Below are 20,816 nucleotides of genomic sequence, written 5' to 3' on the forward strand. Positions count from 1 at the left end.
ACAGTGGAAACAGTGTCAGACTTTATTTTTCTGGGCTCCAAAATCACTACAGATGGTGACTGCAGCCATGAAATTAAAAGACGCTTACTCCTTGGAAGGAAAGTTATGACCAACTTAGATAGCATACTGAAAAGCAGAGACATTACTTTGCCAACAAAGGTTCGTCTAGTCAAGGCTATGGTTTTTCCTGTGGTCATGTATGGATGTGAGAGTTGGACTGTGAAGAAAGCTGAGCACCAAAGAATTGATGCTTTTGAACTGTGGTGTTGGAGAAGACTCTTGAGAGTCCCTTGGACTGCAGGGAGATCCAACCAGTCCATTCTGAAGGAGATCAGCCCTGGGATTTCTTTGGAAGGAATGATGCTAAAGCTGAAACTCCAGTACTTTGGGCACCTCATGCGAAGAGTTGACTCATTGGAAAAGACTCTGATGCTGGGAGGGATTGGAGGCAAGAGGAGAAGGGGACAACAGAGGATGAGATGGCTGGATGGCATCACTGACTCGATGGACGTGAGTCTGAGTGAACTCCGGGAGTTGGTGATGGACAGGGAGGCCTGGCTTGCTACGATTCATGGGGTCGCCAAGAGTCGGACACGACTGAGTGACTGATCTGATGTTATCAGGAAAGAATTTAAATACTCCATAAAAATCATTTTGTATGAAGATGGCTTAACTCTTATAAACTACTATGACTTTTTTAAGCACCTGGAAACAGCAGACACTCGATAATTGTTGGTGTTATCCCTCTCCTCTCTATTCCCAACCATGTTTCTTTCACTTTTAACATAACCTTTGTGTATGGAACGTACATACATCTTTTTATTACCTTTTTTTTGCCACAAATGATGGGTAAGAGATACATGTATTTGGTTTTTTGGCAAAGAACTTTTATTAAAAAGACCTTTGGGACTTCCCTAGAGGTCCAGTGGTTAAGAGTCCATGCTTCTAATGCAGAGGGCATGGGTTCCATCCCTGGTTGGGCAACTAAGATTCCCACATGCCGTGTGCTGCAACAAAAATTTTTTTTTAAAAAAGAAAAAGACCTTTGATGCTACAGTCCATCTTTTGAGGGTCCTTTTGAAAATATTCTGAAGGCTTAATCCAGTTCAGGGCACATATTGGTGCTAAATCTGGGACACAAAGCAGAAGGATAGATAAACATATTCCACATTTTTTGCCTTAGGCAACTTTTCATATAAATGGCACATATAATATTTTATTTAGCATAACCTTGAACTATCTCTTTCTATGCAAAGGGTAAGCATGCTTAATAGACATCATTTTTAAGGAAGGCATATAAGCATATTACAAGGCTTCCCAGGTGGCACAGTGGTGAAGAATTCGCCTACAATACAGGAGACGTAGGAGACATAAGTTCAATCCTGAGTCAGAAAGATCCCTTGGAGGAAGAAATGGCAACCTACTGCAGTATTCTTGTCTGGGAAATCCCGTGGAGAGAGGAGCCTACAGTCCAAGGGGCCGCAAAGAGTCAGACACAACTGAGCAACTAATCAACACAATAACCCTATTATATGCACTTTAATGACTCTCAGATATCAGGGATGGGAGAGGGGAGGGAAGGAAGTCTGTGCCACCCAACGTTATCTTTCATAGCTCATCAGAGCTTTTACTAAGTCATTGTCTTTAACTCAGATTCACTAAAATTGCTTTTTTGTTTCTTAATCAACTACTCGTATACAAAATTACATGACTAGTCATGTACTTTTAAAAAGAATGCTTTCTTATCAAGGCCAAGTTAGCAACAAGGTAATTATTGAGTGTTAGCACTTTTATCCAATGTTGGTGTGACACAAGCACTAAATTTGCTGTTAGTCGTAAATGTTGTTCTTATTCTTCATGGCAGACCAGTGGGCACTATAAAAATAAATCAAATAACATTTATTTAGTTCCACTTCAATTCAGTAATGCTTTGACTTCACAAGTTTTCTTTAAAACTAAGAAAGATGATTCTGAATTAAAATAAAAATATTCATTTCCCCATCATGCCAAAATGCTTAAAATTTTCTTGTGGTAAATGACAGAACATTAATTTTAAAAAATCAAATAGCCCATAAACTCCATTATGCTAATACTAATTAAAATTTCTAACAGGTTAAATGCAGATCAATTTGTTCAGAAACAGAAGTGTCTCCTGTTATTCAGCATAACATAATGGAAACAAGACAATCAGAGTTGCATCTATACATGAATAGATTCTTAAATAACTCTAACTTCTATGTGCCTTACTTTCCCACTTCAGTATTAAGCAACAATATTCTCCCTCCTGACAAATTTGCAAGTTTGTACATGAACCATTCCCATCAGTTGTGAAATTAAAATTCTTCAACTAACAAAGTTACAGAAGATAAATCTCATACAATGTATTGGTCACTTGGGAGTCAATAAAATTCACTTTTATCTCGTGCTTGGTGAAAATGCTTTAAATAAAACAAAAATAAAAATCGAGGCCTACAAAAAGAAATAAACAAGTCCAATATTACATGTGGAAATTTCAACTTTCAATTTAGAGAAATAACTCAGGATGGACTGCAGAATTTGATAAAAAAAAAAATCTAACCACATATCAAATGCATCAAGCAACCTTGCTGAAAGAGGCGAGGGAAAAGGTGCTGCCCTAACTAACTTCGGAAATAAATGGAATCCGTAAAACTAAAGGTAAAAGGAACCACACATGAGCACTGTACTGTAGTTGATAAAGCCGCTTCTGTGATCTCCAAGTTAACAATTCTGATACTGCTATACCTGTACACTGGAACTAGACAATTAGCTAAATGGGAAGCCAGATTTCTCACTACTGGAGCAGAAACTCACAGATAAGCAAGGGAGAGGGTTGTAACGATTCATGTGGTAATGTATTAAAGTTGGAGACACCATACTTTACTGGTTACATACAGATGTGTGTGTGTGTGTGCACGCACATGCACGTCCCAGGTTAATATTGAGAAAGCTGAGAAGCAATGACATCCCAGAAGCAATAAGAGCACCTAAGGCCCAGATCTTGGTGTCTAATAACATTTTACAGTAAAAAGAACTGGGACTCCTTGCAGAAATGGCTGATTCTTGGACTGGAGCAGGACATATACAAAGTCAGCTCTTCTAGTGACAGAACGTAACTACTTCAAGACTTACCTGGAAGAAAAAAAGCAAAGCACAATGATAGGGGTATATCAAACAGATACAGGAGCCAACTGAAAGAGCTCCCCATGGCCAAAGCAGGAACAATCTGAACAAAAATAAGTGAAGTAGCATTGAATTATAACCCAGAATATGAAATAAATGTCATGAGTCCATACTAATATAAATGCTTAAATGAATTAATAAACTAGGGAGAAGAGACAAATACCCTTGCAGAAGAATCTTAAATACATTTATATAGATATTTTACCCTAAAGGTAGGAGTGCATAACTCTTGCTCCTTAAGTGTAAGCTGCCCATAGTGAACTTTCTTACAAAGACTACAGTAGGGAAAGGAGGAGAAAAGAGTAACTTAAAAGTGGAGAAACCCGAAAAATACTATTTCAACCAAGGGATCAAAGTCTACATCAACAATTGTAAATCATGTTGACAGTATGCACCCTTGATATGATGTAATGAAATGACACCACCTCTCTGGTGTCTTCCTCCCCAAGACCCACAATCTCAGGCTAGTTATGAGGAAAACTTCAGAAAAATTCCAACAAAGGGGCATCCTACAATATACCTGGTCAGGACTCCTAAACACTATCAACGTCATCAAAAACAAAGAAAGTCTGAGATGTCACAGCCAAGAGGCACCTAAGAAGACATAACAAATGTAGTCTGGTAACATGGATGGGATCTTAAGACAGAAAAAAAAAAAGTCGTTTAATAAGAAAAATAGTTTATTGACTTTTGTTAATAATATTGACTTTTGTTAATAATAATGTATCACAATGAGTTATTAAACACAGCAAACATAACACACTAATATAAGAATGTTACTAATTGGGAAATGTAATACAGCTTGGGACATATGGGTACTCTATACTATCTGCTCAATTTTTTCTATAAATCTGAAACTGTTCTAAAAACTAAAGTTTACAAATAAAAAATTTTAAAGACCATTTTTCATGAAGAGCCTTTAGAAATTTCAGAACCTCAGAAAGAAAGAGAAAATTTTAACAAGTTTTCAAAACAGAAAACATGGATGATTTTCAAAGTGATGAGACTCAGGATAGCATAAGACTACTTGTGAACAATATTGGATGCTATAAAAAATCTGAGACAATGCTTTCAGAGTTTTGAGAAAAAATAATTTTGAGACTAGATAAATAAAGGTGAGCCTGCTGCTGCTGCTGCTGCTAAGTCACTTCAGTCGTGTCCGATTCTGTGCGACCCCATAGATGGCAGCCCACCAGGCTCCCCCGTCCCTGGGATTCTCCAGGCAAGAACACTGGAGTGGGTTGCCATTTCCTTCTCCAATGCATGAAAGTGAAAAGTGAAAGTGAAATCGCTCAGTCGTGTCTGACCCTTAGCGACCCCATGGACTGCAGCCTACCAGGCTCCTCCGTCCATGGGAGTTTTCAGGCAAGAGTACCGGAGTGGGGTGCCATTGCCTTCTCCAAATGTGAGCCTAGCTAAACTATTACTCAAACATACAGGCCTACAACCTGCCCAGTAGTGTCATCATCAAGTTAAAGACCCCCAAAACAGGCCCTGTGCACACAAAAAACAATCATTTATGGAAAGGTGACTTTTAAAAATGGAAGAGTCTCTCTGTACTGAGATCCAAAAATATTTTTCAGGTGCTATTACAGTCCTGGTCTGACCACATAGGGAGGGACAAGTAAACCTCCTTGCCAACCTGGGAGAGGAACTGATGATGGAAATGTGGTGTCTCCTCGGGAAAGACAACAATCTTCTTGCTCTCCCCTCTCTTCTTCTGATTATAAAATGTAACCCACTGAATACTCAGGGCAGCTCAATGCTTGCCTGTCCACTTGTGAACCCTGCAAGCATCTTACTCTAATAAATCCTTCCTATCTTTCACTGTGCCTCCCACTGTGAATTCCTTTCTGAGTTGAGACATAAAGGAATGTGGTGCTGGAGTTCTTTGGAGCCCTGGAAATGACACTTAACAGTTTCACTGTGGCTTCAAAACCCTTCCTGGTTCCTTAGTAAATAATATTTATGTACTCTACAGTTTGAGCTCCTTATGGTAAAGTGTTTGGAATAAATCTGTAGACAGAGCATGAAAGATTTAACTATAATCAAGGATAAAATGTAAATGCTATAAATACAGATAGTTGAAAGTCAAGATACATGTATATATATACATATAAATGTATATATACATGGAGATCAGAGGTTATGGAGGTGAAAAAGTCAGAAGTGGTGAGAAGCACAGAAATGTTGGTTCTTTTATCGTGGACACTGCAGAGTCAACAGATACCGCCTGAGGTTAACTGGTAAAATAGAATTCTATGTATATTGTGTAATGGTTTAAAGGCAAACAATAAAATAACTAAAAATAAGTATGTGACAGATTGAGGCAGTGACAGTTTAGACAGGTTGTTGGAAGCATAAGGAGAAGGTGATGTGATGAGCTATACTCATTTTTCGAAGTATTTGATAGATATTCACTAAAGTTCATAAATTAAGAAATGTAGGTAATTGCACATTAGTAAAAAATATTTAAAATAATGTGTTTATTATTTTGAAGGATTTTTTAATTCAAAATTATAAAAGTAAGTTTTTTTATTTGAAAATGTTAAATGCTTATGCCCAAGTTCTGAAGGATAAATGATACCTAAGTTGCTACTTTTATTACATTTGGAAATCAACAGGCTCATGAAGCAAATTAGAAGAACTTCCCTGGTGGCTCAGATGGTAAAGAATCTGCCTGCAATGTAGGAGACTAGGTTTGATCCCCGGGTCAGGAAGATCCCCTGGAGAAGGAAATGGCTACCCACTCCAGTATTCTTACCTGGATTATCCCATGGAGAGAGGAGCCCAGTGGACTACAGTCCCTGGGGTTGCAAAGAGTTGGCCACGACTGAGTGACTTACAGTTAAGCTGAGCTCAAATATGTATTGAGCTTTAAGCCTTCACTGTTTAACAAAAAAAACAAGCACAAAAATCAGCCAACTAAATACTCAACTCATAGGAAAAGAAAAACCTATGAATTATAAATATAAGGAAAACAATAGGGGAGAAATATAGTCCTAAATAGAAAAAAAAAAAACCAAAAACAAAAAAACCATGAGTAAAAAAAAGGGAAAAAATAGATTTGACAAACTAAATTTTATTTGAAACATAAAGCAGACACACTTCTGGCACGTCAGCTTACTTTAGTTTTCCTTTGAACAGGAACGCATGGTAATACATAAACAAAACAATAAATGGAACATAGATAAAACTGTATTGTTTTTAATTACAACAATAAACTCTGAGGGATTGAGGTGGGAGACAGACGGGCCCCAGGCTAGGCATTCACAATTGGCTTCCTTTTGCATTTCCTGAGACAGGGGCTAAGGGGGCTCCAGGTTAGACACTTATAACCATCTTCCTGTTTGCTCTCCAAAATGGAAGCATAACTAAAGCCAGGCTTTGTCTCTTGTGGACATTGTAAGATAACAGTCATGGCAGGAACAGAGATGGGCTAAACCTTGTTTGAGTAAAGGATCAGGAGGTTATATATGTCCCATCCTTGAGGCAAAGGAGACATTTCACATGCCCAGAAAGCCTCCTTGGGGGTCAAAAAGGAAAAGGCACTGTCCCATAATATGTGATGCTAAGGCAGGAATCCATCTTGGGAAAAAGTCACACACACATGTCGGGGAGGGTCCTAGGGCAGGTCAGGACCTAAAGGAAACCACATAATTGGCCAAAGGTAAACAAAGACCCTGAAGAACTGTCCTATATAGATGACTTAACCGCCTCTTGACTGCACTCCTCCTCACTGGGGAGGACACCCACACCCTTTCTCCCCAGGTTTGCGACTCTGCATTGCTTCTATCTTAACTAGACAAACTTTCTGTGTGCTCCCCCACTTGTTGACTCCTGTCATTTCAGGACTAGGGAAGATTGCAGAGATGATTTTCTGATTCCTCTTCATTTTACACATGACGAATAATGTGTCCTAGACAAGGAAACTCACACGTCTAGACTCCAGATTAACAGTGCAGTTATTACTCCATCACACAGCATCATCTCTTGTTTATTCCAACACAAGACACAAAGTAAGGCTTCATAATTTTCCACTACTTTTCAATTTCCTTATGATATTTTAATTTTTCATATGTCTTGAGCAAACCTACATTTCAGTGGGGTGGGAGGAACAAGGAAAGGGGAAAAGGAAGCATCCTCCGAACTCCACCTGGCTCAACTTCTAAGGCTGCTGCTGAACCCTAAGCACTCAGGCACTTAACACAGAAATACTCTTGGCAAAGTACCGTCCTCTTGGGACATTAGCACATCAGTCCTGATTCTTATTCAAAGCCCTCTGTAATAGAATGTAAATACAATTTTTGCTTTCTGATATAAGATCAAGCCACAATTTAAGGTTCTCTGTAATACTCCTAACATCCTAGTCCCCAGGCCTCTAAGAGCACTTCAGGATGCAAACCTGCCTCGGGCAGTGTTTCGCAGTTCAAACAGGATGGAAGTAGGAAGTAATTCGAAGACTCTGAATAGGTTCTTGATGAAAATATTGGTTAGGAAAATGAAGGTGCCCTCATGCCTATCCAGCACATCTGGTAGGAAAGGACCATCACTTTATTTGCATTCCATGAAAAATTAACAAGTAATCTGCAGTTTGAAACAAACCAATGTGAAACAGCAGTTGACTAAAATCTTCCCCCATGAAAGAGTGCATGAGTGTGTGCTCAGTTCTGTCTGATTCTTTGTGACACCATGGACTGTAGCCCACCAGGCTCTTCTGTCCATGGGGTTTTCCAGGCAAGAATATTGGAGTGGATTGTCATTTCCTCCTCCAGGGGATCTTTCCAACCCAGGGATCAAATCCACGTCTCCTACAGAGGCAGGCAGATTCTTTACCACTGAGCCACCTGGGAAGCCCTCATAAAAGAGTAATACTGATTAAATTAAAGACCTTTTTTTTTTTTTTCTTTAAAACCTTCATTCATTGAGTTCCTTTAAAATTTTTTGATTAATTCTAGTTTGATCTTTACCTTTGCACTCAGTAATTTTGCAGAAGCTGGAGGTGGAGGGGGACGATGCCATAGAGAGGGGTTGAGAGGCCTGAATGGGAAGAGTTTTCAGGAAAGATTGACTGGGCAGAAGGCTCGCCATCAACCCTGGGGGAGGGGAAAGAGAGGGAGAAGGAGGGAGGACAGAGGAAGGTGACAAGACGTGGGACAAACAGAACAGTAAAGATAACATGGGGTGAAAGCAACAGGAGCTCCTCCCATTTCAGAGGAAGGTGAGCAGAGGACGCTTGAAGAGTTCAGACAAATGAGCAAGCAGCGACGGCCACGCCCTCAGTGGGCTTCCTACACTACTAAACAGACTGCAGGTCCTGCGTGACTCGAGTTCAGCTAAGGACTCCTGCTTGTGAATGTGCGCTATCCTTCAGGCTCAGTGTTGAAGGAAGGGGCAACTACAGATTCGGGTTTTGCTGATCTAAGGAGCTACATTTTCCTTAGGCAACTTCTGGTTTAATATTTGACTTCTAATTTCAAATTAAATTTATATTAGGATAATTCCGGGCTTCCCTGGTGGCTCAGAGGGTAAAGCGTCTTCCTGCCATGCGGGAGACCCGGGTTCGATCCCTGGGTTGGGAAGATCCCCTGAAGAAGGAAATGGCAACCCACTGAAGTATTCTTTTCTGGACAATCCCATGGATGGAGGAGCCTGGCAGGCTGCTGAAAAGTGCCTGGAACTCTTTTTCCGATTGTGGGGAAATAGCATGTAATCAAGGTGGCGTCAGTCAGGCTCTCTCGCCCAACACTCTCACACTGTCACACCCTCTCCCCACACCCTGTTAACAATGACCCTGCATGATTATGTACCAGCTGAGTTCACTTACAGCACTGCGCATGCGCATCATGTTGTGCCCGCTCGGCCACGGACCGCTTTTGTTCTAGGGACAGAACTAGCCGCACTGAGAAACCCCTTTGCCCCAGCATCTGACACTGGAGAATAAACATGTCTGGTCTGCAGCTCCTACAGCTCCTCCAGTTTTCTTCCAGTTTCCCGGCTGGTGCCTTGCCTACCCTGAGTTCAGCCAACAGTGTAAACAGAGAGCTACAGGTGTACTCATGTGTTGTAGAATAGGCCAACAATGGCTACATTCTATGACACTAAATATCTGCAGATCAGACACCTGAGTTGAGATAAATTTCTTAGCAACAGGGTTTAACCCTGCAGTAATGAACAGAGTATAACCTGCTGAGTTGCAATGCAGGTTGCGCTCTTGTCGGCAATCCTGGACAAGACACTTTCACTGGATGCAAGACTTCTTTTCTATTCATTAATCTAGGGAGAATAGTTACAAGATCTGTATGCCAATCTACATGCACACCACCCCACCCTCCGCCCCAAACCCTTTTACAGACATTATTGATCAATCACAGTGCTCTCCTGCCTGAGGCAGGATTCAGTCTCATTATAGCATTCAATTGATAAGAGCTGGTAGGAGAGTCAAAGAAAATGGCTTCCCACCTGTGAGTTACCATCTGCATGCCTTACTCAAAAATTAGTAATTAGTCATTGTGCTCAGTCCAAATACTTAGAAATGCAAAAGAAAAAAAAAATCATAGAACTGGAAACATTTAGAACTACAAAAATGTCTTAAAAATTGCTATGAGAAACAAAATGACTGCTACCAAAAAAAAAAAACAAACAAAGAAAATTGCTATAAAGATTCTCTGAGAAATTCTACCTTAAATTCAGGCCTTCTGTAATAAACATATAATTGTACAGTGTTTTATAAACTTCAAAGACCTTTCAAATATAAATTTGTTTCTCCTCTTCTTAGTTTAGTATTTAATGCTCTCTTTAACCTGCTCTATGTGGGCCAGCCACATCCATAGTTTTTCTTTGTATTTCTCAGTATTTCTGGGGGTAAGAATAAAATTTGTCGACTGAAAAAAATACATGCAACCTAAAAGTTGAGAGTTACGTTTATTCAGTGAAAAGTGTTAGGACTTCAAGCCCAGAAGGCAGCATCTCAAGTAGCCCTGAGAAACTGCTCCAAAGAGGCCAGGGGAGGAGTCAGGTTATATACAAGTCTGCAGCAAAGGGCAGAGAGTCGGAACATCAAAATATTATTGTTCATTAAGGAAAACTAGATATCTCGAGGAATTTAGTGCCTTTCAATGTATGAGAAGATGCAAGCGTCTAGGCTCACTGAAATCATTCCTTTCCTATGCATCTCAGCTGTCTCGGGCCAGCATCCTGTCTGCTCACATCCCCCTTGTTTACCAATATGGCAGGAAATACTCCATTTCACAGACTGAAATCACAATTGTTCTAAGATCGGGAGCCAAACTTTGATCTTAGAAACATAAACAAACATCAAATTATTATGCTTAAAGAACACTTCTACTTTTAAACACTTTCTACTGTAGAAAAAATGAGACACATTTTTCCTAGATCTAATATGATTGAGTGCAAGTGATCATAAGTACAGGCAATTAAACCAGACCTTTGTTATCACAGATTGACATCAAAGACATCCTTGTACTCCAATTAAAAAAAAAAAAAAATCATTCTGAGTGGAGAGTTTGAGATCCTTTCAATATTTTAGCCTCCATCTCTACCCTCAGAGTTAGGTAACATAGAGAACATATACCAATTGATCCCACTGGCTTCCTTATAATGTGATTTAATTGCTAATATAGGTTTGTTATTCATATCCACAACTATGATATCTTTTATTATTATGGCTCAGATTACATATGATTAAAAAATAATAATAATAATAAAAGCCCTGACTCAACATAAGCAAAAACCTATTGTAGAAAATCCCATAGATTCAATCAAATCAATTTAAATTTTTTTTTCAATTTAATTTTAAGATGTACTATACTCTGGATACATATTTTCTTATATTTTATCTAAGACTTCACATAGGATATTTTATTGTGAATTATTGCTAACAAAAAGCTAACATGAAATCCAGCTTACAGAAATGCTAGTTAGGTTAAACAAATTCATCTCATTTCACTCCATATGCCTACCTTATTTTTCTGTGCGTTCCACTTTAGCACTTCTATTTAGATTTGAGAGATTAATAACAAAGTTGGAAATGTAGTTTCTGGGAAATGTTTCCATATCATTGTGTCTTTTATTCCTAACCTGTTCTGGGAAGAAGGAAGACTACAGCCAGGAGGAGGAAGTGACCATGCTGTTGTTCAATCATTAGTAAAAAATGATTCAGGGATGTTTCCTTTTAAATGCTGTTTCACTGAGGAGGGGGGAGTGTAGCCAGAGACAGAAGCTGATCCTTGGCAAATTTATCTCACCTGGCACATCAAAACGCCCACCGAACTCTAACTTCACAGACTTGACTGCTTTCCAAAATTCTGTTAGCTTTTGAGATGGAACTAAAGAGGAAAAAAAAAGTGTGTTTATTCCTGAAAGTGGATGACTTGCTCAGTAAACATCATAAAAATTTAATTGTACTGTTTTCCTCATCAATCTGAGAAAGATTTATTCATTGATTTTGAGAATTAATTCCCTTGTAAGATAAATAAAACATTATTTTCCAAGACTCATTTGGTTTTTCGAACCACCCTTCTGTGCTGGCAAAACTGAAGAAAATTGAGTTGATAAAAGTACACTCATTTGTTATGAGTTTTTGCGTCCACAAAGCTTAGAGACTTCTGACTTCAACCCTTACTACCTACGTGAGTCCTTTAATATTTCTAAACTTCTAATATTTCTAAAATGAATAATTCTAATATTCTAAAATTCTAAAACTATAAATGGAAATTTTACTCTTTTCTCTTAGAATAGTGCTAAACAAGTACACAGTTGTCCTTTGTCAAAGGTAATCCATGGTAACAGAGGGAAGAAAGTTAGTATAGCAGTAACGGAATCATGTAAAAAAAATTAGATCCCATGGGACTTCTTTGATGGTTCAGTGGTTAAGGATGTGCCTTTTAATGCAGGGGACGTGGGTTCAATCCCTGGTCGAGGAGCTAAGATCCCATCTGCCCCAGGGCAAGTAGAGAGCCCCTGTGTTACCACTAGAGAAGTGTGAGCGCCGCAACTACTGAGCTGGTGAGTTCTGAACCCCATGCTCCACAACTAGAGAAAGCCTGTGCAGTGCAATGAAGACCCAGCACAGCCAAAATTTAAAAATAAAAACATAAAATAAACTAGCATATGATCCCTATTTAAAACACAGATCCCAATTTCAATTTCATCCAATTCAAAATCCTTCTAACAGTATGTCCAAAAGCTACACACCAGGGAATACAAAAGCTATTCACAAGCAAGCCTAGCTGCTCAGAGGAGAGATTAGGAAACAGAGTTTAGGGTGGTAAAAGTGAAATGCAGTGAAAATCAGTGGTTTGTTAGTTTGCCACTTTTGCATAAATTTCCACGCAGATAACTGAAATATCCTCAAGTTCAAATGTATATAATGCATTTATTCATTCTTTAGAGATTCAAAATTCAAGCCACAGCCAGAAGAGATGAGTAACATCTAATCACATGTCAATGAAGGGATCAGGTTCCTGAGATTGGAGTTGAACCTGAAAGGTTATTATTGTGCTTGATGCCCTTTGTTCTGCGTGCCTGCAGACCTGAGTCCTGAGTGTCAGGATCCTCAAGAACCCACTTCCTGAGGATGATCATCTAACCTGACCACATTACATGGGTGGGCAAATGACAGGGACCACAACCCTATCTAGTGCCCAGTAGATTTCTGATGACTTGCTGGTGTAAACAGTCCTGGATAACAGCTTCTACCCTTCAAACTCTGATTCTTTTTTCAATTGATAAAAAAAAAAAAAAAAAAAAACAGCATTTGAATAAAACATTTAAGCATATACAACTTAATTTGAACAGAGCAGTCCCTGGGCTCAAAGACTCAGCCAAGTGATAAGGCAGACAGAGACTAGCCCTTTACTCTGGGCCCCAGAACCCCTCTTAGAAGCAGATGACCCAAAATGGGTATTACTATACCCAGACTTAGTGATTTAAGTCGACTGACAAGAAAACAATGATCCTTGGTGCTCAGTGAGCTTCCAGAGACTTACTACCCAGGACCTAGAGGCAACCATCAGCCCAGCTGCTTTACCATGAGTGAGCGTCTGAGGTTAAAGTGACCATCACAACCCCTCCTGTAGCTGAGATTTCCCATGACCTCTCCCCCTCATTGCCCTCTCAGCAGTATGTTCTTTCCTTCCTGCTCTTGCTCTTTGGCTCTAGCTTCAAGCTATAAAGATGATGGGAAAGGGATTCTTCTTGTCTCTGTCTAATCCTCTTTAGCTGACACAGTAGCATTTAATGTGGTGGGAGAAAGGACAGAAAGTGAATAGTATACCAAGACGCAGTTCTTAGAACACCACTTTGGAGTCAGACTCTGAGGGTTGACCCTGAAGTCTGCTAGTTTTACCTTGGACAAATTACTTAGCCTCTCTATATCTCATTTTCTTCATCTGTAAAATGGACCTAAATAAGTAAGAAAGAAATGAAACTGTTGACGGTAATCATGTATTGAGAATGATATAATCATTACATAGCCATTAAGTATTAGTTGATACAGTATTATCATTATAGATGGAGAAGGCAATGGCACCCCACTCCAGTACTCTTGCCTGGAAAATCCCACAGACAGAGGAGCCTGGTGGGCTGCAGTCCACGGGGTCTCGAAGAGTCGGACACGACTGAGCGGCTTCACTTTCACTTTTCACTTTCATGCATTGGAGAAGGAAATGGCAACCCACTCCAGTGTTCTTGCCTGGAGAATCCCAGGGATGGGGGAGCCTGGTGGGCTGAAGCGACTTAGCAGCAGCAGCAGCAGCATTATAGAAACATCGAGTGTTGAGCTTAAAAACACTAGATTCTCAAATGGTAAAATCTAAAAGAAGCTTGAAATACTTACCAAGGAGGACTCTAAGTAGAAAAGTCTTACCTATAAGAAAAGAAAAACATACATTCATTAAACACATATTATTCTCCAGACATTGTTAGTTCCTCATATATTATCTCATTTTATTCTCAAATCTGTCTTGCATTGGTTGCAAGTATTGTGACTCCACACAAATGAAAACAAATTTAAGAGACTTGTGCAATTTCACAAAACTACCCAGCTTATTTGAAGCAAAGGAGAGTTTCTAAAATAAGTAGATCCACCCTCCAAACTCATGTGTTTTCATCAAACCAAGATGCCTTCAAAATACATTCAGTGATCACTTTCCACTGCTAATTGTGTCAGTTCTAATGAATCAATATACCCACTGTAAAAACAAATAAGCTTATGAAACATTTTAACAGCTGCAGCAGTTTCAACAAAGAGAATACACAACACTTAACATACCTAAACACCAGCGAGTAAAGAGTAAAATCTAAAACTGTTATTAGACACATCATTCTGACCTTTACTACTTAGAAGAATACCCTTTGCAGGATAGTGTAAAAGGAACATTAAAGAAGTTAACCTTTGTAAAACTTTTTTTTTTTTCACAAGGAGGAAATTTTATAGGTGTCAATAGATTCAGTGATGTGCCTTAACGCATGTGAAAACCAGGCTTGCCAGCTGCTGTTCAGAGGTTAGTATTTCACTTTTATATAGTAACTTTTGCCTTATGAGGGTTTCTAAGAGCTTTATAACTTTATAAACAATCTAATGGGCTTCCCTTGTGGCTCAGATAGTAAAGAATCTGCCTGCAATGTGGGAGACCAGGGTTTGATCCCTGGCCTGGCAAGATCCCCTGGAGGAGGGCACGGCAACCCATGCCAGTATTCTTGCGTGGAGAATCCCATGGACAGAGGAACCTGGTGGACTACAGTCTATGGGGTCGCAAAGAATCAGACGCCACTGTGCGACTAAGCACAGCAAGTACACAGTAAACAATGAAACAACTCTAAAGTCATTCTTTTCCTAAATGAACATAAATTCTACTCAGATTCGCCAGGGAAAAGTCACAGTGACTGTTGCATTGCTTCTTTAGCATTGGCTATGCTGGACACAGGACTCCAACTGCACTTTTTAATATAATGGTTATAACTCTTATCACACTGTATTATACCCCTGTCTCAAAATCAAATAGCCTGTGGGCAACCTGATGGCAAAGACCATGTCTTATTCATCTTGGTACAGTTTCTGTTCAATACGTATTTAATGAGCACTTACTCCTGTGCCAGCTATATATATGGTCAAGCTAGTAAGACAAATGAGACACGGCACTGGGCTGGAGAGATGCTGTGAACAAATGAAGGAAGATCATTGCTCATTTCAACACAATATGAGAGAGATGACACAGACACAGCATGAGAACAGGCTGGTGAGAGCATGAGAAGGACCTGGATCCAGCACGCAGGGTTCAAAGAAGACTCCCAGAGCAGGTGGGAATGTAGTTCTGACCTGAGGATGTCTTCTAGTGCAGAAAGGCCTTTTGTTGTTGTTGTTCAGTCACTAAGTCTTGTCCAACTCTTTGCGACCCCATGGACTGCAGCACGCCGTGTTTCCCGGTCCTTCACTATCTCCTGGAGTTTGCTCAAATTCATGTCCATTGAGTCAGCCTTGCTAACGACTTTGTATCTTGTTCTACGAGTGATTAGAACTCTTCAGGGGGTCCTTAGCATGGAGTGAGATTGTTTGACTTAATATTTTATAAGAATCCCTTTGACTGTGAAAGTGAGAAAAAGCTGGAAGAGATCAATTAAGCGGGGGCCCAGGTTGAGTGATCTAGGCAAAAGATTAAGATGGTAGAGCCAGAGGAAATGAAAACACTGAATTCAGGATATTTTAATATGAAGGTTAAGAATTTGCTGAAAATTTGGATGTAGTAGATGAAATAAAGAAGTGAAAGATCAGTCCAGGGTTTTACTCTGAAGGACTAGATGCACTGTGCTGTGAGGAAGCCAAGGGACTGACAGAGCAGACTGTCGCAAGGTGCATCTGCATGGATATTTCCATAGAGAAGAAAGCTGACCAGGGTCATCAGGGGAAAAAATGTGGATGGCTCCATCTAAGAGGAGTAGCTGGAGGGATTATGTGGTGTCATCAAGTATTAATAGTTCTTCCCTTTGGTGGTGGTTTTAGCTTATGTAAGACAATTTAGGAAATGTGCATCAGATACTGTTATCTAGGAACTTCAGAGAGGAACTAAAGATTCTGTGACTGCCATGTGGCTGAGAGAGCTGGTTCTTAGGTAGGTGATAAGGAGTCTAGGCCTTTGAGGAGGAAAAAGAGGCCTGGGGTTCTCAAAGAGGAGAAAAGGACTGCCGGGGTCCAGCCCCAGTGGATCCAGAGAATTTGAAGCAGGGACAGCGTCGGCGAGGATCAGGAAACAACTGCTTAATTAAACGTTAAATAAGGATATAAAAAGTGGTGAAATAAGGATAGCTCAGCGAAGAAATTCAGTGAAGAAAAGAGGCTGAATAAAATTCCAAAGCAGGGAATTTACGTCACCTACAAAGGCCGCAGGCGTCCTCCCGTTCTCCCAAAGGAGAAGAGACACTAAGGCCTCCCCGGTCAGATCTTAGAAGCCCAGGCAAAATTAGTAGGCTTGACGAGCTTCCCTGCCTCAGAGGAAAAAATTCAGCCAGAAGGAGAAAGAAAGAACGACATGCGGAGACCAAGTTTCAGTGAACAAGGCCCGCACTTTATTTTCCAAAGTAGTTTTTATACCTTAAGTTATGCATAGAGGATAATGGGGGAAGGGGTAGAGTCATGCAGTAAGCCAGGCTTTCTTCCTGCAAACTTATCATACGCAAAAGTTTAGGTGATTTGCATCATCTTCTGGCCGGGAGGCCTGTTAACATTTTAAGACCCTTTCTTCAGAAAATTTATTTTTCTCTAAAGGTGACTAGTAAGGCGCCACCCTACAAAAGCATTAGATGAAGTTGCATTCCTATAGGGCAAAGGTATGGTGGGCTATAACAAGAAAAAGAATTAACTCAAGGGTCCAACATTACAAACATTAAAGCTACTACTTACACCAATTATATTAATCAATACACTGCCAGGGACACAGCAGGTAAGGGATATGGAGACCTTGCAGCAAACATTGGCCCAACAAGTGAAAAACCCTTCACCAATACAATTTCTAATCAATCTTTTAACTCCTCAAAGGAATCTGTATTTAGGCAGTTTAGAACATCTCATGCCTCTCACAGTTGGGAGGCTCTGAGCAATCACATGTGGCCAGAAAAACCTATTCAGGCAGGCTAGAAGACTTCCAAAGGAGTTTGTAGGTTGAAACACTGTCACACCCAGGAATTATTAACTGGAGCTGTAAGTTAACTCTTTTTTCAGAGAGAGGTAGTGGGGGACAGCCCCCCGTAAAGTCAGAGGTGTAGGTGGGAACACAAAGCAAAAAGTAGGCAGACTCTGGTTTTGGGTGTAGATGCTCGAGAATTTCCAGGGGGACTCCTGAGGCTCGATCCCACCTTTGCATATGCCGAGCCTCCTTCCTCATGACCTTTGTCATGGGTGGAGCTCCTGCTCCTGGCATCCAAAGGTTTTTTTTTTCTACATTGCTTTGTCTTAGTCAATATAATAACGTATCTTGCTCAGGCACATATTTCTTTTTAACAAGAACCTTCTGACTAATCTTAAGACTATATTGTGAGAGTGGGTCTGGTAAGACCTTTCTATTGCTAGTTCTAATCTTGTTAATTTAAGATGCATGTTGTGAGAGTGGGTCTGGTCAAAGTATATAAGGCCTCGATAAGACTAGTGAGGGGGACACGCTCTGTCCCCCTCCTGATGTCTGTGTCAACTTTCTCTGTCCCTTTTTCACTTAAATAAAACTCTGCTACATGAAAGATCTTGAGTGATCAAGCCTGGTCCCTGGTTCTGAAGCTAAATCTTGTATGGAGATCACGAATGCGACATTGTTCACCGTAAGCTATCGATTGTTACCAGTTCTCCTGGTCCAACTACTACTTTCGTCACTACGTTTTCACATTTCTTTCAATCATTAATTCTTGAGCCAGGCTTTTGTGACTCAGGGAAGGTCTTATTTATACAAACAAGAGGCAGGCAGAGGACATGGGGGAGGGGTTTGCCCTGGGAAGAACCCATAGTGTCCTGGTCAGATACACACCCCCAAGTACCCGTGAGCTCCACCAGGTTCAGCTGCTGCTGCTGCTGCATTGCTTCAGTCGTGTTCGACCCTGTGGGACCCCATAGACGGCAGCCCACCAGGCTTTCCCGTCCATGGGATTTTCCAGGCAAGAATACTGGCGTGGGCTGCCATTTCCTTCTCCACCAGGCTCAGCTACTTGCTGTTTATTACACATGATCTCCCACCACTCTCTGCATGTGCTCTGCCCTCTGACTGGAATTTTCTTCCTCACATTTACCCTTGGAGAGCCCCAACTCAGCTTTTTTATTTAACTCAATAAATCTCTTCACTATGAGATCTTCTCTGACAACTGAGAAAAATTTAGCAAAGAATCTGCTCTGTTTCTCCAACACCTTCCTCATACCTCAGAGTTCTTGTCCTAATCTAGCACTTGTCTGTGTTGACCTCCTTTCTAGCCTAGCATTGTGAATCTTTCTAGAATAGGATTTGTATCCAATTATTTTTGCACCACCAGGACTAGGTACTGACTGCAGAAAATTATGTGCCCAACAAATAACTTTGAAGGTGAATGAACTCGAGAACCTCTAATCTCTACAAGGCAATCATTTCTCAGTTTGTTATAGCCTCTTCTTTCAAAGACAAACTTTGATTAATTGCAATATCTGTAGCCACAGGCATGTGGACACCTTCCACCAGCTGCAGGCAGCCCATACTGCAGAGAGCTACCTTTTTCCCTCAGTGATTACGGATGCCTTTTTTTTTTTTTTTTTTACTTAAATCCCTAGCCCTTTCAACTACTGATTGTGTTATCCAGCTGTGCAATCAGCCTGAATGAAAAACTGTCAGCAGTTACTTTTTTAATGTAAATGATTTCTTTATCCACAGGTCTGGGCTATATGTTTTTCAAGGGGTAGTGCAGGATAAGGAATGAAGAGAGTTTTGTAGTGAAGCATATTTTAGAGTTTCATAGATATTCATTTCTGATTTTCCACACAAATATGCATGCATCCTGGAAGTAATTACCACAAATTTTGTTGTTGTTGTTGTTTAGTCTCTAAGTCATGTCCAACTCTTTTGCAACCCCTTGGACTATAGCCCACCAAGTTCCTCTTCTGTCCCTAGGATTTCCCAGGCAAGAATACTGGAGTGGGTTACTATTTCCTTCTCCAGGGGATCTTCCCAACCCAGAGAGCAAACCTGTGTCTCCTGAAAGCAGATTCTTTACCATTGAGCCTCCAGGAAGTCCTAATTATCAAAATAGTTCTGACCAAATTATGCTTGAACACAAGGAGCATTTCCCAAATTTGAGTCTAATACATACTGCTAATCTGATTCTGCCATGACATTTCACATTTAAAACCAGCTAACTTCTTTGAGTCTCAGTTTATTCCATTAACAAAATGACTCCCTAGTGGTGATGAGAAAAATGGACAGCTACACGTGAGAAAATGAAATTAGAAAACATCTTAATACCATATACATAAAAATAAACTCAAATGGATTAAAAACCTAAAAGTAAGGCCAGATACTATAAAACTTTTATTAGAGGGAAACACAGGGAGAACACTCTCTAACAGAAATCACAGCAAGATCTTTTTCCATTCACCTCCTAGAGTATTGAAAATGAAAATAAAAATAAACAAATGGGACCTAATTAAAAGCTTTTGCACATCAAAGGAAACTAATAAAACACAACCCTAAGAACAGGAGAAAATATTTGCAAGTGAAATAACCAACAAGGGATTAATCTCCAAAATATACAAACAGCTCATGCAGCTCAATATCAAAAAAGCAAGCAATGCAATAAAAAAAAAAAATGGGTGGGAGATCTAAATAGACATTTCTCCAAAGAAGACATACAGATGGCTAAAAAGCACAAGAACATCACTAACTATTAAAGAAAATGCAAATCAAAACTACAATGAAGTATCACCTTACACTGGTCAGAATGGCCATCATTAAAAAGTCTACATACAATAAATGCTAGAGGGGGTGTGGAGGAAAGGGAAACCCTCCTACTTTCCTTCCTGTTTGTAGGAATGCAAACTGGTACAGCCACGAGAACAGTACAGAGGTTCCTGAAAAAACTGAAAATCCAGGTTTTGATCCAGCAATCCCACTTCTGGGCATATATCTGGAGAAAACCATGATTCAAAAAAGTACATGCACACCAATATTCATTGCATTACTATTCACAGTAGACAGGACATGGAAGCAAACTAAATGTCCATCAGCAGAGAAATGGATAAAGAAGATGTGATACACATACATAATGGAATATTACTCAGCCATAAAAATAACAAAATAACACCATTTGCAGCAACATGGGTAGACCTAGAGATTGTCATACGAAGAGAAGTAAGTCAGACCAAGAAAGACAAATATCATATGATATCCCTTATTAGTGGAACCTAATCTTTAGGGTAAAGATGAATTTATCTATAAAACCAAAATAGAATTACAGATGTAGAAAATATGGTTACCAGGGGGTAAGGAGGGATGGGAGACAGATAAATTGGAAGAGTGGGATTGACACATACACATTATTATATATAAAATAGATAACTATTAAGGACCTACTGTATAGCACAGGAAGTCTACTTA

The 20,816-nt window shown here is 39.9% G+C and overlaps 2 long non-coding RNA genes across 4 annotated transcripts in view; both read right to left on the reverse strand.

Annotated features, from left to right (window-relative positions):
* Positions 1–20,816, reverse strand: part of LOC109563719 (uncharacterized) — a 273,799-nt gene that overhangs the window by 133,846 nt on the left and 119,137 nt on the right. For 2 of the 3 annotated variants that reach the window (XR_011568370.1, XR_011568372.1), the window contains exon 4: positions 11,469–14,089. This is a non-coding gene — a long non-coding RNA (uncharacterized lncRNA). The remainder of the gene's footprint in view (positions 1–11,468; positions 14,090–20,816) is intronic. The other variant, XR_011568371.1, reaches the window with a different exon arrangement.
* Positions 1,721–11,457, reverse strand: LOC139184881 (uncharacterized). Its single transcript, XR_011568373.1, has 3 exons — positions 5,966–11,457; positions 3,151–3,244; positions 1,721–1,875 (listed from the first exon to the last, which is right to left on the reverse strand). It is a non-coding gene; the product is annotated as an uncharacterized lncRNA (long non-coding RNA).

Source organism: Bos indicus, chromosome 9, assembly GCF_029378745.1.
Source record: "Bos indicus isolate NIAB-ARS_2022 breed Sahiwal x Tharparkar chromosome 9, NIAB-ARS_B.indTharparkar_mat_pri_1.0, whole genome shotgun sequence".
NCBI lineage: Eukaryota > Metazoa > Chordata > Mammalia > Artiodactyla > Bovidae > Bos > Bos indicus.